The following is a 14,436-nucleotide window of genomic DNA, read 5'->3' as shown; positions in this document are numbered from 1 at the left end:
TTTTGATGGAATATGTAACAGATATTAGTTATGTGATCTATTGTTTTTGCAGACCCCCACGATTTGACGTGAGCAGGCACTTACCAGGGACCAATTAGCCTAGTGGACTTCAATGACCTTGAAGGAATGAAATTCTTATCATTTACACTAACGATTGAAGTGTTTGAATTTTTGTACTGTGAGGCTTTAGAAGGAAAATGAAGTGTAACATCTAAAGCAGTGGTTCTCAACCTTCCTAATGCCGCGACCCTTTAATACACAGTTCCTCATGTTGTGGTGACCCCCAACCCTAACATTTATCCATTTTACAGATGGAGAACACTGATGCAGGCGACCCCTTAGGCGACCTCTTAGGCGACCCCTGTGAAAGGGTCGTTCGACCCCCAAAGGGGCCCCGACCCCCAGGTTGAGAACCACTGATCTAAAGTTTTAGGATTTATTGAATTATACCATTTGAGTTGATTTGTATGTTACATTAAATTAGGAACTATTCTTAAAGAGCGATATAATTATAAAACTGCGAACCCCTTGAGTACAAACAGAACAGCAGCAAACAACATCCAGGAGAGCAGAGCAGGAGAGCAGAGCAGGAGAGCAGGAAACGAAATCCAAGCGCAGCTGGAATGCTCAGAAAAGAACAGCTGCTTTTGGGATTCCGTTGCCCGCTATCTCGCCATCACGGGAGCGGGTCAAATGCCAAAGTGGGGATGAAGCCTAACTACAAAGGAGGGTCTCATCTTTCGAGAGAGCAAGTTGCACATGGTTAACGTGATGTGTGACAGTAAGGAGCTTGACAGCATCAATTCCAAAACAGTGAGACCATCTCACAGAAGGATAGAGTAAGGATGCCCAGGCCCTGTAAAAAGAGAAAGGCCAACCACAGTTAATAAATCCTTCTTCAGATCTCCCCCTCAGCAGCGAACAACCTCCCAGCAGGAGGTGCATTTTCCCCTAGAACAGTGGTTCCCAAACTTATTCGGCCCTTTCCAGAAAAAATATTACTTAGCACCCCCTGGAAATTATTTTTTTAAATTTTAATAGCAATTAAACCGAAAGATATATGTATTAATGTTTCTACCTGTGGCCATCACCGTCCCCCTGGATCGCTGCAGCCCCCACCAGGGGGTGGTGGCGCCCACTTTGGGAATCACTGCCCTAGAAGCACCAAGTTGTTTCCCTTGCTGAATTGACACCCAGCATTACCTGCCAAGGTGTACTTATCTGGACAATGTGTAAAGCACTGGACAGACTGAGAAACGAGACTGGGGGCATTTTTTAAAAAAATGATGCTCAAGTAGGCACGTGTAGCAGCCACTCACTTGGAAGCTGTATTATTATTATTATTATTATTATTATTATTAAGGTTTATAGACCTAATATATCCCCTCCACCTCCATCAAACCCACCACTCTGCTTGCTGCTTTTCCTTTCTGCCGGGACTCGGTGCTATGGCTTTGGGTTATGCTTTAGATCAGATATTCCCAAACTTTTTGAGTCACGGAGCACTTTTTAGGAGAGAAATTCATCACAGAGTACTACTGTTGCCTTTGTGCCAAAGTCACATAGGTGCATTCTCAACTGTTTTTTTATCTAACTGTATTTTTCAAGTTTTTAATCTTTTATGGTATATAAAGCACAAGCACAAATTATTTTTCAAATTCTAAACAGCTTAAATTGTCACTGAAGCTTAATTTTTCCCACTGAAAATCATTAAAAATTGGAAGTTTAAATATAGTTTTCTCAAAAAGTAAATTTTGCACACACGTGTCTTTGGCATAAGGGCAACAACATTTTCACCAATCACCTGAATAGGCACTAAAACAGATGACAACAGTATTGACTATGGAAAGTATTTTTAAGCATTTGGCCATATTTAAGCATCAAGTTTTACTTCACTATTTCAGAGAAATAAGGAACTTCCTTCACTTCATAAATGAAAACCAACCACAAAAAACATTGAAGACAACACATTTGAGAACAAATTCAAAATAAGAATTCTTCACAGTCACTTCATCTGGAGAGTTATCTGCTTTGCAGAGAGCTTGGAGATGCTTTGCGGAGCACCAAGTGCTCTGTGGAGCATTGTTTGGGAACCGCTGCTTTAGATTATTTATTTATTTATTATTTATTATTAATTTTATAAACCGCCCTCCCCCTGAGGGCTCAGGGCGGTTCACAACAAGGTTAAAACATACATTAAAACATAATTTAAATATCAATTACATTAAAAAATTGTTGCTTCTGCTATTAATATGGTAATGAGCCATGTTGAAACTCATTAAGGGATAGAAATGCAGGATAAAAATATTTTAATAAATCAAATATCAGGTTGTAGGAGTGCAACTAGGGCTCCCCCCCGCCCCCCACACCTTCTTGCCTCCATTACGTTAGGCCTCCTTATTCCCAAGAGCTGGAGAAGGCAATGCCCCCTCAGGTATCAAAAGATAACCTGGAAAACTGTATGCCCAACAGGGCCTCCCGAACAAAGTTGCTGCGCTGCCTTTAAAGATGCTCAAGGAAAGGAACTTCAATTGCTGGGGTGAAGGGTAGGGTGGGAGTAGAAGTTTGTGACAAGCAACGAGATAGTGAGGGGGGGGGCGCCCTGCCTCCTCCCCAAGTGTGCTTCTTGAGGACACTCTCTCACTTTGCCTCAGGCTCATTCCGCACATGCAGAATAATGCACTTTCAAACTGCTTTCAGTGCTCTTTGAAGCTGTGCGGAATAGCAAAATCCACTTGCAAACAGTTGTGAAAGTGGTTTGAAAACGCATTATTTTGCGCGTGCGGAAGGGGCCCCAGTGCAGAGCTGATTTGGCACTCGGCTTACTAGCTTTTGCATCACACTTACTTCACAAGTCTAGTTCAGCAAAGGACCAACAGGGTCCTTGCGAACGGAGAAGCTTCAGTCTGGAGAGGCAAGGAGAAAGCCTCTCAGTCTGCACTGCTTCTGAAGGCCGCCAGTGCCTGTTCAGACAGATGGAAAGCAGCCTGTTAGGAACATTCCCAACCGCTACGGGCTCCCCCTCTGAATTGCAGAAGTGGGAAACGTTTAAAGGTGACAACAGGTTGGCTGGCAACTCTCTGCTAAATAAACACTGGAAAGTTTTCTTCCCGGTCACTAGCCATGGGCGGCTGTCTGTCTCCTGCACCTCCTTTCAGGGCCCGTGGAGCTCCCAGGAGGCAAGAAGTGGGGAGGCTCTTAATCTTCTCGGTGCCTGCTGCCACCCAGCCCCTCACAACTATTATGCTCATGGGGCGCAGCCAGGCTGAAACTTCAGCCAACCAGAAGGTGGATCTGACAGGGTCAAATTTCAAATCTTTTATTGCCATTCTACTTCCTTGTAACCCTTGCCTTTGCAGAGCAGATGTATGCATTGTATGAAACAGAAAACAGGGAGAAGCAAGAATCACCGTAAGGTGAGGCTCACAGGGGCGGGGGCAGGTGGCAGGGGAATGGATCTCATTTAGGAGCAGGTTTTTATGGGGATTTTTAAAAACCTGATCTGTTTTTGAAAGAGAAGGGCGGGTAACAGTTTAAAAAGACACGCCCATACACTACATACATATAAAGCAGCTGAACAAGATCAGTCATTAAAGTAAGTCATTGTCAGAGGGTTTCCCTCCAACCCCAAGAGCTGCTTCCCAGTCTTTCCCTCTTTCGACTGAGTTATACCCTGACAAACTTTTAAAAGCAGAGCTACACCTTATGAGCATTTCCCAAATATGGGTACGTTAGTTTACGATAAATCTTCTTTCCCCTGACATCTTTTGTGACCCTGCTGGGGAAAAGCGCACAGACAAAATTCAGAGCGGAGACTGAGGTAAAAAATCAACCGAACTCCACCCTGTTGTTGTCACCTACAGTAGTTCTTGCCACTATCTCTTCCTGAGGTAAAGCAACAAATATTTATAACTTCCATATATAGGAACTGCTCTCTGACTAGAATGGTAGCTATGCTCGCCAGCCATCCTCTCAACTTCTGGAGAGATAAATAAGTTTGAAAGGGCCAGGGCCTAAGTAGTCACTGGTCAGAAGAAAGCTGTTTCGTCCTTTTGGATGAGCTAAAGCCCTTCAATATCTAAATTTTACTGTATGCCACCCTGAGCCAAGAGGAAAAGGGAGAGATAGATATTTAAATAAATGTAAATAAATTAGTAACACTTGTCCATCTTCCTATAGTGACAATGACTTGAAACTGTAAGCAAGAAAAAAAAGCAATTAATTAATTAATTGGTCTGTTGAGGATGGCTAGAATTCCAAAAGTCTGAAGCCAACGGACCATTTCAACCAATACCCTGTTTCCCTGAACATAAGACATCCCCTGAAAATAAGACGTAGTAGAGGTTTTGCTGAAGTGCGAAATATAAGGCATCCCACGAAAGTAAGACGTAGCAAAGTTTTTGTTTGGAAGCATGCCTGACGAACAGAACACAGAAAAATAAGACATCCCCTGAAAATAAGACATGGCGCATCTTTGGGAGCAAAAATTAATATAAGACACTGCCTTATTTTCGGGGAAATACAGTAAGTGAAATTCTACTTCTTCAGTTCCTCTCTTAGGGATTTCTTCAGGAGGAACAGAAATCAAAATTAACAGAATTTCTCTTTTGGCCCACCCTGGCAGGGAAACGGCCTTTATACCTAGTGAACCTCTGGTCCTGCCTGTCCATTTCCTTTCTTGTTTAATGGATGTTCCTTTCCTTAATTCCTTGTCCCTTTTAGTCAAGACTCCTTATCCTTCCCAAACCCACTCCTTCAGCTTTACGTTGCTGCTCTAGACCTTCCCTTCAGCTGCTTTCCTTTCTAATTACCCAGGAGGTCTTTTCCAGTCCCCACAGAGCAATTCTTTTTCTTTGGGTGTATGTGTGGTTTTTTAATAGTAGCCAAAGGGCACCTTTCTCTTGTTCCAGCAATTTTGTTCCTAGGAATCTAGAAATTTCATGCACATTCCATTATAACTCAAACAGTGTCCAAGGCACCACTGCCACAAGCACAATACAATATAGACAACTTTAAAGGTCTTAGAAGTGGCTTTCAAATCGATATGAAAGGCACAAATGGCTGGAATAAACTGGCTGTTGTGGATTTTCAGGTTGTGTGGCCACAGTCTGGTAGTTTTAGCTCTTGATGTTCCACCCGCATTTTTGGCTGGCATCTTCAGAGGCGTGTCATGATGAGATGTGCTTCTCTCTGCGGCTGTGGGGGCGGAAGGCAATGGAGCACAGCTTCATGACCAGGTTGTGCCATGGAGAGAAACATATCACACCGTGGCATAGCTCTGAAGATGCCAGCCATAGATATGGGCAAAACTTTACAAGCAAAAACTACCAGACTATGGCCTCACAGCCCAGAAAACCTACGACAACCAGAGCCACAAATACTTATTACTTTTTTTTAAAAAAGTCATCGTAAATGTCCTCTAATTTGCCCATGACACAAGAAAATCCATTATAGTGGGCCAAGACCTAGAAACTTACTAGGCCTTCCAGTGAGCCTTGTGCTGCATTTCTCATTCTGCTCAACTTGTTTCCTGCTAGGTACTCAAAGGTATCCTCCTCAACCCTGCCGGCAAAATCTGAAGTAGGCAGGAACTTTCCGCATGGGCAGCCGTCAGTTGCCTGCACACAGTAGCACACTAATGTTCGGCCAAGTTCCGTTACATGCACCACAAATATGTGCGATTCACTTGTTGGTGTCTGTGTAGCTTTAGGAGAGGTGTTATCAGTCACACCCCACCCTTTATAAGAGACATAATGTATACTGTAGCTTTCCTTCCTGCTTCCTACTGTGTGGGAACTGTGGCTTCTATTGGGTGCAGAGGTAGCCAATAACACAGAGGTTGCAAACTTATGTACATTTACTTGGGAGTAATTACCATTTAACTCCATGACACTTATTTCCCAAAAATGCATACAGGATTGGGCTGTAAGCTGTGGAAGAGTCAAAGAATAAAGAACCAGCATTAAGCATTTCACCCACTCAAAACTGATCACCCCCACAGAGTTTTTATTTCAGAAAGAGATCCTACATAATCTCTACAAACTCAAAAGGCAACTTGGGGGATTTTGTGCATCTTTTTATGAATAAGAGAAAGAGAGGAAGTTGTCTATATTTCCTCTTTTTAAAAGAAGCTCTGGTGCCAGATCTCTGAAAGCCTTTGTGAGAGGAATCACTACGCACATCCACCCCTCTGGATCACGACCAGCAGGTCCAATTTATACCCCTGCATATAAACCCACAGCCCCAAGCAGTTGGTGACACATTTGTATGATTTTAACATGAATGAATTCCACACTTCAGCTGTGAATTCTGATTCACCCCTTCTTGATGGCTGGCTTTACTCTGGGACTTAAATAGGTAGAGCTGGCCGCACTGAGGTTGGTAGATGGCCACAGGTGTTCACCATCATCAAGAATACATGTTTTCAGGATCAGAAAGACATGCCGGAGGGAGAGGAACATGGGAAAGATCCACAATCCATGCATTCTGCCCCCACCCCATTCTATATATGACCCCTTGGAAGCTAGCCCCAATGTGTTCAGGTTCTAGAAAAGTATGTCACATTTTGCAACCTGAACACATAAAGCTACACCTCCCAAATTTTGTCTTTGGGGCCTTAAGCTAAATAAAAGAACACAGCCTCTTATGGCAATACAGAAACCAAAGGTTGATCTGTCTGATCGCTGTATGGCTTTTAAAACCAAAACTTCCACCCACAGTGGAATATTTTCATGTCTGAAAGGGCAAGGAAGTACAGAAGGGGTGTGCAGAGGGGACTTATTTAAAAGGGTTGCCCCTTCAGAAACTCCCAGGCAGGTAATAATTCTACGCCTGCGGGCAAGTGACAGCATTTCTTTACTCCGTTTATCGTCTCTCCCCATCTTCTGCTGTTGTTATACCCATTTTACAGCTCCCCCTCCCAGCAAGCCCACCCCCCAGAGGCAAGATCAAGAACGGGACCTTTTACCGGTAGTTTCAAGGAGAGGAAGAGATCTGGCTTTTGTTCTCGCTCTCCCCCGACACCACGGAGGAACGAAGAAGGAAGTCTTTTCTAGCATGGAGAAGCGAAAATCGGAGGACTTCCATGTTTGCTTTCGGCGCGTTGCCGAGCCTTGAGGCCTGTCCTCCCCAGTTTGCTAGACAGCCCGAGATGTTTTGGTGGGAAAGCTGCACCTGTCGCATTTCTGCCTATCGGTAGCGTGGAAACCGCCACCCGTTCGGTAGAAATAAGAGGGAGCGCTTTAACAAGAGGCGCCGCAGAGACCCCTGAAGTTTTCCTGCCGTCCACTAAGTTCGTGCCTTTCCGTCCCAAGCTGCCTCCAGCACTCACTGCCCCCCCCCAAAAAAAACCTATCACCCCCTTTCTATCTGTTACCTGCTCGCATTCTGGTCTGCTAGACTGCGGCCACGCCCAGGGTCGCTCCCTGGCACCGTCCCCGGCGGACTGACCTCCCCAGAAGCGGGAGCCGCGCCCCCGCCTGCCTCGCGTCCCTCTCAGACCCCGCTCCCGTCTCTCACCTGCCCGCAGTCCCGGGAAGGGGCAACCCCCGGCGGCCGGGCTCCCAGCTGAGCCCCCTCAGGGCAGAGCCCACCAGTCCGGGCTGCTCCCGCCGTTTCCTTTGCACGGGCAGGGGGGGGGGCGCCCTGCCCGCGTGCAGCCCTCGCTCTGCCCGTCCGTCCCCGCGTGCAGCTTTATCTGGAGAATTTCCCCCGTCCTTCCCCTGCGAGGCAGGCCAGCTCGGCCAATCAGGGCCCGGGGCAGGCGGGAATCCCCACCCCCCTTCCTCTTTCCACCCCAAACTTCTCCTTTCCCGCCGCCCACCTAGTTTCGCTTTTGCTATTGCTCTGGCCAGAAGCCCGCCTGGGGCTGGCCACGCCTGAAAAAGGCAGCTGGCGCAACTGTTGTAGGTCTCGGACCTTGAATCAATAAACGGAGTTTGGGTTGCTGATGAGCAGTGTTTATTGGAAGACAACGAAGTACCAGCCTGTAAAAAAAGCCAGTTCTGGCAAATCTGGCTTTTGCTATCCCCTTTATCCAGAAGTAATTCCCCCCCCCCCCCCCCCCCCCGTTTTCCCAAAGAACGTGAGAAAGCGTTACTTCGGAGCCGAGGCGCCCCAAGGTCGGAGGCGGTTAGAGATAAAGCCACCTGGACTCCTGCTCCCACGGAATTGCGGGAACATCCTGTTTCCCATGGGAGCAGAAGATGTCAAAGGTAAGCTTAGTTATCTATGAAGCATGTGAAACCATCAAACAGAGACCAAGGAAGGAATGTCCCTTTACAGCACTGGTAACATATAGCAGGCTGAGTACGTGTATCTTGTAGCCATCACATTGAAGCAAGAATTCATCTCTCAATAAACTAGATTCAGTCACCCATATATTTTGTAGCAAACACATTATGCCAGGAATGCATCATTGGGGTCTGCAACCTGTGGCTCTCCAGATGTTCATGGACTATAATTCCCATCAGCAGACAACAATGAAAGGCAAGTAAAAGATACAATCTGGAACACAAGGGAAAAGGGAGCCAATCCCCCCCCCCCCAAAAAAAATCATTTTGTATGACAGAATTAATGGTTGTGTATGAATGTATTATTGTATTACTCTGGTTAAATACTAATATAACAGAAATTTAAGATCACATTGTGTGCTTCCTTGCCAATTGGGCAAGTAATTTTTTGGGGGGGGGATTGGCTCCCTTTTTCCTTGTGTTCCAGTCTATAATTCCCATCAGCCAGTTGGTCATGCTGGCAGGGGCTGATGGGATTTGTAGTCTATGAACATCTGGAGAGCCGCAGGTTGCAGACCTTTGGGTGCCATCCCTGGCACAAACACTCACCCAGGTCGGGGACTTTCTCTGCTTAGGGTAGGACAACATGGGCTGCAGACAGTTCTGCACACGTGCAAAGTTTTGTGTTCTCGCTCCAAAGGAGGAATATTTGGGGCCAGACCCTGGCGAGGCAAAGCCAACCCTTTCAGGAGGAAGATGGAATTAGTCCCAAGTACCAACAGCCTTAGGCTCCAACCAAGGAGGGGTATAAATGTTTTAATAAATTTAATCGGTGCAAATAAGCTGAATAGAGCGCAAGGTGGCTATCAAAAGTCAGCACTGCAAAATTTGTTACTAAAGTATAGTCGCAAAGTCCTGTTGGTCTGCAGTAGGACTGCTAGATTGGAGTCCTGTAACACCAACAAGATTTTCTGGGTATTTGCTTGCTTGCTTGCTTGCTTGCTTATTTATTTATTTATTTAACTTATAGGCCGCCTCTTCCCAGAAGGGCTCGAGGCGGCTCACAAAATGGCTGTTCTCCGAGACAGCAAAACAAAACAACATAAAACTTAACCTATTAAACCCATTAAAAAACTTAAGCAGCAGTTGCTCACAACAAATATGAATTAAACGACAAAGTTGTTTAACAAGAGTTGGTTAAAAACAGGCGCCCGATCTAAAGGCCAAAAGAAAGGGAGGGAATAGGCAGGGCCCGTGATGGGATCAACAACAGGCCCAACCAAGATGAAGAAAGGTGGAAACAGAGAGTCAAAGACTGCTAATGAAGAGCAACTTGGCTCTCTCAAAAGTTTATATGCTGAAAATCTTGCTTTTTTTGTGAGGGCTTAAATCTAGTCATGAAAATGAGGCCGTTTCTGCACGGCCCCCTCGCGCCCCCACGCCGGCAGGAGTTCTGTCGGCGTGGGGGCGGGAGCTCTGCTTCGCGACGCTAAGTGTGCGAAGCAGGCAACGAGGAGGTCAGGCAGTAGGCAGGGCGGCTCACGCCGCAAGATCGAGTCGCCTTCAGTGCCATCCCGCCCCACTTACGGTGTCCTCCTAGAGTATGGCCAGCGAGGCATCGCAGCTCCGCTTTCGACAGCTGCCCTCCGACCCCTGGAGGTCGGAGGACAGTGTAGGCCGGGGCTGCGACGCCCAGCGTGAGCTTAACAATTTGCGATGACACCGTAAGTGGGGCGGGGGAGGGAGAAAGCCGCCTTTTCCCGGCCGCACGGTTCGCACCTGCCTTGCCAAGGGAAGACGATCTCTTCCTCAACAACAACCCTTCCCAAAGGGTTGTTGTTTAGGGCTGCTTGACGCCCTCTTGAGGAGAAGCCGTTCGCAGATCGCTGCCGGGCTTTGCTGCAACGCAGCATGGCGACCTGTGCAGCGGCCTGGGGGGCGCGCCTTTTTGGCGCCCCAGGTCGATGTGAAACGTGAGCCGTGCAGATACGGCCTGAGTGTGGAATAATTTTCTGTGTGGGATAACTTAAGAATCTTTTTATGGTAGTAGATTCAAAGAACCAGACATTAGAGGCTCAGTGAGGGCAGCGAGCCAGGCAGAGGAAGTACTTGCAGCTTCTCAATGGTTTTGTGCCAGCCACCTCACTCAGTAACGCCCAATCAGACACTGGCTACTATATTGGCCATAGGAAGAGAAAACTGAAGACTCCCCAGACAATATCAGTTGAGCCAGAAGCAAATAAATGTCTTTCTAGGGCACATCCTGAGGATGGTAGACAATATTTGGAGATTCAAAACCCACTTTTTATCTCCACAGACTGTTTCATCAGGGCTTGTGAAAGCCTACAGGAAGAGGCCCGGTCTACAACATATTGCCTACATAGCTTTGAAACACTCCATCTTTGGACCTTTAGTGAAATGCCATCTTTCAACTTGATAGATCTGGACACAGCCAATCTCAAATTTGCCATTCCTGGGGAGAGGTTTGGGAAGTGCATGAAACCACCTACCCTTTCAATGTGGAATCTGGCCTGGTCATGGTACAGAAATCACCTTGGTTGCCCTAATAGACAATTTACATTGGTCTGCTTGCAGGGAAGTGTGTCCCTCTGTGTCGATTCTCTTGGACTTTTTTGCAGAATTGAGCCCTTATGGCTGAGCAGCATCAACCATGGTAGACTGTCAGGGAAGGGATGAGGTGATGCTGCTCTACATGAGCTTTGCTCTTTCATGAAAGGCAGATTCTGGAAGTGTAACCAGAGGACTTCTGGCCAATGGCCTTTGGTTTACTGTGTACTTCAAGGATCCATCTTGTCCCTAGTGCAGTTTAACAAGTATGTGAAGCTGATGGGAGATATCACAGAGATTTGGGACAATGTACTCGAAGAGATAGAAAATGTACTCGAAGAGATAGAAAAAGTGCAGAGAAGGGCAACGAGGATGATTGAAGGATTGGAGCACCTTCCTTATGAGGAGAGGCTGCAGCGTTTGGGACTCTTTAGTTTGGAGAGGAGACTGCTGAGGGGGGATATGATTGAAGTCTATTAAATTATGCATGGGATAGAAAATGTTGACAGAGAGACCTTGTTCTCTCTTTCTCACAATACTAGAACCAGGGGGCATACATTGAAAATGCTGGGGGGAAGAATTAGGACTAATAAAAGGAAACACTTCTTCATGCAACTTGTGATTGGTGTTTGGAATATGCTGCCACAGGAGGTGGTGATGGCCACTAAATTGGATAGCTTTAAAAGGGGCTTGGACAGATTTATGGAGGAGAAGTCGATTTATGGCTACCAATCTTGATCCTCTTTGATCTGAGATTGCAAATGCCTTAGTAGACCAGGTGCTCAGGAGCAGCAGCAGCAGAAGGCCATTGCTTTCACATCCTGGACGTGAGCTCCCAATGGCACCTGGTGGGCCACTGCGAGTAGCAGAGAGCTGGACTAGATCGACTCTGGTCTGATCCAGCTGGCTTGTTCTTATGTTCTTATGTTCTTACTAGTAGTTTGGCTTAGTTCTCGTTTTCTCCTCTTTCCATCAGAATCCAGGAAGTTGATGAAAACAGCATTGTAACTGGGACTCACCACAGCAAACCTATAAAGCCAGTGCTTTTCTAAAAACATGGTCTTCTGGTGTATTTCTAGGTGCAGTTCAAGATGGAGTTTCTGAGTTTTAAGGCCCTGAACAGTTGGGTCAAAAAACCACCTCATCAACCTGCTTGAGATCAATGAATAGATTCTTCCCAAGGGAATTTAGCCTGTTCGAGGTTACTTTGGTCAGGTTGTTGTCACAGTTACCCCTACTTTATTGCTAGTAAGACAACAACATCTGTTTAAGCCCTCCAGAGGAACAATATTTCTATTCTAGGCGGCTTCATTATTCTAGTGCTTCATTAGTCCTCAGTCTTCTGTTCTCAGTGCATTTGGCTGCTGTGTTTGGCATTTGAGTTGGTTCAGAGTTTTGAAGGTATTTTATTGAGGTGGTGTTGGTTTTCTGTATTGTTGACTGCTCTGGGCATCCATAGTGGGCAGGTAGGTAGTTTTATAAATTAACCAAATAAATAAAGGGCTGCCATGATGTAATATCTGTGCAGACCAGCCCATTGCTGTCATTAAACGGGCGTGGTTTGCCATTCTATGGTCCATTATTTGACTCTGTCCAGTATACTCAGGAAGGATTATTGAATGTCCTACCTTCAGAAGATCTCTTCCCCTATCTGCCCTTGATGGAACATCGGCTCCATTTTGGAAGGTGCTATCTGAATATCTGGAGGGGGGGAGGGAAGGCAGCATACTATAGCCTGATCTCATCAGATCTTAAGCTAAGCAGGGTCAGTACTTGAATAGGAAACATCAAGTAAGATGCTGCAGAGGAAGGCAACAGCAAACTACTTCTGTTTCTTGCTTGCATTGAGAACTCCTTGCTAGGGTCAGTGTAAGTGGGTGATGGCACTTATCCCCACCAATGGGGGAGCAGGACTTCATGAGTTCTGCCCCCTTATTGGTGGAGGGTTTGTTGCCGGGCATTCCATCCCCTTCGCGTTTTATTATTAGTAAGATTTGCAGTGTATGATTTGCATATCTGGGTTTGTGGGTTTTTTGTGTTTGTGGTTCTGCTGGTTGTATATGTGATATGTTTGCCTTCTGGGGTTCTGCAAAGTCATTACTCTTGTGCTTTCAGTGATAATAACGTGTGTTTCTAAACACACGTGGCAAGATGCGTTCTTAATAGGGTCCCAAGAGCTATCAAAGAGCCCTAGTAGAGTGTTGGACAAATCCAGGTTCAAATTCCCACTCTGCTATGGAAGCTTGCTAGGTCATCCTGGGCTAGTCACGCGCGCATGCAGAGGCTAACCTGTCTCACAGACAGGGAAATTATTAGATACCTAAGCTCCTCAGAAGAAGGATGGGATAAAAACCTAATAACAATGCAGTCATGCATAAATGGATTTGTTAAGATGCTAACATCACTTCCTGCACAAGATTGATGCAAGAAAAAAGGGGTGGGGTGGGGGAAGGCAGAATCTTGAATGTACCATTGCAAGATTACCTTTTCCAGCATAAGAATACTCTGGCAGAAGTCCAAAGAACTCTGTCCTGAGGAAATCTCTGGCTGGTTAGGTTAGGTATTTGGTTGGGATACCACAGTCATGATGCGGAGGCAGGCAATGGCAAACATACTGCCGAATGTCTCTTGCCTTGAAAACCTTTGGGATTGCCATAAATCAACTGTGACCCGACTGCACATATGTGCACGCACACGCGCGCACACACGATAAAATGGTGCTTACTCCTGAATAGATCTGCTTAAACTTGTTCTTCCTTTTGGTACTGTATTTCTACAATTGATAGTTGAAAAGTGCCGTGTTAACATGTTTGGACTCTGGATCGCAGCACACAGATGAAAAAAACTTTGATCAGGTACTCCAATTTTATGGGTCTAGAGCCCTTTGGGGATGAGGCGGTCCACGAAATCCAATATAATAAATAAATAATAAAATAAATACTAACAGTTTGAGGCCAAAATTGAGATAAAGTCAGGCTCCTGCTTTAGGCTCGACTGAACAGTCTCTGTCTGGTTTTAGGTCAGGGTGCCTTCTGGTTGCCTTGACTTTGGCCCAGATCCTAGTTTTCCCGTTCTCTGTCCCCTGTTTGCATTTGCATTGCTATATGATCCGCATTTCAAACAATGGCCCCTTATGCCACAAGCCCCTGCGCAAATGGATGCCCCTTGTTTCAGATATCACAGCTGCAAAGAATCAGAGTGGGCGCAAAATCGGCTGTACGCTGCCCCCCCCCCCCCACTGGTGTACAAATCCCCACCATAAAACAAATCTCCACCCCACCTCCCCACATGCTGAATGCCACACAATAAACAGAAAGAAAATAGCAGGGAGGAGGGGAGCTTTGCTTAATTGCGGCTCTCAGGTTAAGGTGAGGAGGGCTGAGCCACAGAGGTGTACATGAGAAAGAGACAAGTGGGGGGGGGGGGGAGATGAGAGGTGCCAAAATGGCTTCAAGCCCATAGTGTGTCCCAGATGGCTCCAAACGATGCCAAGTGGGGGAACAGAAGGGCTCTGCGTGCCCCCTTCCCCATTAATGCAGCGGCTGAGGAAACCCTAGCCCCTCACAGAGCAGCTTAGCAGGTTTGGGTTTCAGTCGATGGCTCTGATCCAGCATGCAGGTGTGCTGGCCAGCCGCCT

The sequence above is a fragment of the Sphaerodactylus townsendi genome, linkage group LG03 (assembly GCF_021028975.2).
Source record: "Sphaerodactylus townsendi isolate TG3544 linkage group LG03, MPM_Stown_v2.3, whole genome shotgun sequence".
Lineage (NCBI taxonomy): Eukaryota > Metazoa > Chordata > Lepidosauria > Squamata > Sphaerodactylidae > Sphaerodactylus > Sphaerodactylus townsendi.
The sequence above is the reverse complement of the archived record's forward strand: the minus strand, read 5'-3'. Positions refer to the sequence as shown.